Genomic DNA, 2,270 nt, shown 5'->3' with positions numbered 1-2,270 from the left:
GGGCTAGCTCTCCCAGGCTCAAATACTTTGGGCAGACTCACCCACAGCCCCCATATCCTGGGCTAGCTCTACTGTGCTAGTCATGTGAGGTGCAGGGCCTGCTCTCCTGAGTACTACAGTAGGTGAGGGGCAGGGACAACTTTGTGGATTTCCTGACCTTAGGGCAAGATCTTCTACCTGCTGTAGGTGGAAAGGTGCAAGAAGGAGGACACTTATCCCTCAATCATCTCATTGAATGGCAAAAAGTGATAGGGCCAACTCCCCCATGCTCATACCCTTGGGCCAGCTTACCCATAACCCCATACCAGGCTCAGCTCTACTTTGCTGCCCAGAAGAGGTGTAGGGCCCACTCTCCTGAGTGCTATAGCAGATGAGGGGCAGAGACAGCTCTTCTGATCTTGTAACATCAGGTCCAGTTCTCACACCTGCTGCTGGTGTTAAGGCTGAGGGAGAATGAGAGTCTCTCTATCTTGTCCGTGCTACCACAAGGGATACAAGTGGCAAGGCCAGCTCTGCTATGGTCATACACTCAGGGCTGACTCACGTGTAACTCCCATAATGTGAAGGCCTGCTATTCTGAGTACTGAAGCTGGCTAGCTGTGGGTAAGCTCTTCTACTCTCACAGCCCCAATGCTGACTCTCCTTTGATGCCAAGTTGAGAGGTGGGGGCAGTTATTCATAGCCCTCAGCCATTGACATGTCCTCTGGCTCCTGCCCAGTCCAGGGAGTCTACCTGGCCTTTGAGGGTAATAAACCCCTGATGTAGCATCATAAACCAGACCAAGACATGACCCCTGGTGGAAGCACAGCCTAGGACCCCACCATGGTCCCAGGTGGTATTATTGGATACTCACATCAAACTGTTCCTCATTACCCTCAAGTTTTCAGGCCTTCACTGAGCCCACATCTGTTTTCTTATTACTCTTCTATTTTTCTACCACTTGCATACTTTTCTTAGGCATGCCCAGGGCCTTTGGTTGTTTGAGGTCATCTCTGGAGTGATCTTAAGAGTGCTATGCATTGCTTGTACAATATGGCACCAGGCAGTGGTCATCTTGAGTATGGTCGGCCCCAAGAGGTCTGCACAGCACTGGGGTACCACGCAAGATTTTCTAGTCTCTGTCTTCTTCTTTGCCCTGGTAGCCCATAGGGAACAGCATGGCACCTGAATGGTGGTCATATCGGGCACTCTTTTTTTTCAGAGAATATTAGACTACTCATCATTCAAATGTTTACAGGTCAGAACACTGTCCATAGACTCTCTACTACTTACTGTGGCACATGTGACAATGCAGCCATACCTGAAAAGCCTCTAAGGGCAGATTTCTTTTTATTTTGATATGCACTTATTTTTAATGTGTATGTGTTCTTATATGGCTGTATAGCTGCCATGTGTCTATCTAAGCCCTGCAGCTAAAGTTAAGGTTATTATGAGCCATTTGATGCAGATTCTAGGAACCAGAATTAGTTTTCTGAAAGTGTAGTAAGCACATACTCACCAACCATCTCTCTAGGCCCCTGTAGTTCTCTGAACCAGTCTATTTATATTCTTTGATCTTCAGAGCTTTATTTGTGCTCTTATGCTGGTTTTAATACTTCTTTTTATAGTAGTGGTTTAAATTCGATATATAGTATGAAAATTGGAAGTATTTCTGTCAGCACTTTATGATTAATGCAGACATTTACTATATATATTAATGTCTTTAATCAAATGAATTGGTATTCTTATTTTTCTTTTGTGCATAGTTAAAAATTCATATAGATGTTTACATCCCATGTTAAGGTATGATGAATTCATTTTCTATTTCATAAACTTGGGTTTCAAGTTTTATTTTTAAATCTGCATGGCAACAAGTGTTAGAGCTAGCATTTCTATATTTTAAAATATTGTAATATAGTTCTACTCTCAAACTCACTCTCAGCCTTACTAATTATATTCTATTTTTATGATATTTCTATTATTTGAATTCTATTTACTTCTCTCACTGTGGAAATATCCTTTGAGCTGAATATAATTGTTAAGGAATTTTGTTAAAAAATAAATTACAGGCTTTAGACATATAACCCAAATGAGGAAGATCAATGTCATACAATACTAATATAAAAAATTCAATAAAAATAATGCAACAAATAATGGAAGATATATCTCACAGCTGATATGAGAATTAATTTGCTATAATTAATGTCTTCAGTATGCCATTCCCAAACACACACACACACACACACACACACACACACACACACACACACACACTACACCACACCCTGTG

The 2,270-nt window shown here is 41.7% G+C and overlaps 1 pseudogene; it reads right to left on the bottom strand.

The window, feature by feature from the left end:
- Positions 1 to 1,204: 1,204 nt before the first annotated feature.
- On the bottom strand, positions 1,205 to 1,323 carry LOC127186080 (uncharacterized; annotated as a pseudogene).
- Positions 1,324 to 2,270: the final 947 nt, after the last annotated feature.

Source organism: Acomys russatus, chromosome X (genome assembly GCF_903995435.1).
Source record: "Acomys russatus chromosome X, mAcoRus1.1, whole genome shotgun sequence".
Lineage (NCBI taxonomy): Eukaryota > Metazoa > Chordata > Mammalia > Rodentia > Muridae > Acomys > Acomys russatus.
This window is presented reverse-complemented; position numbering and strand designations above follow the sequence as displayed.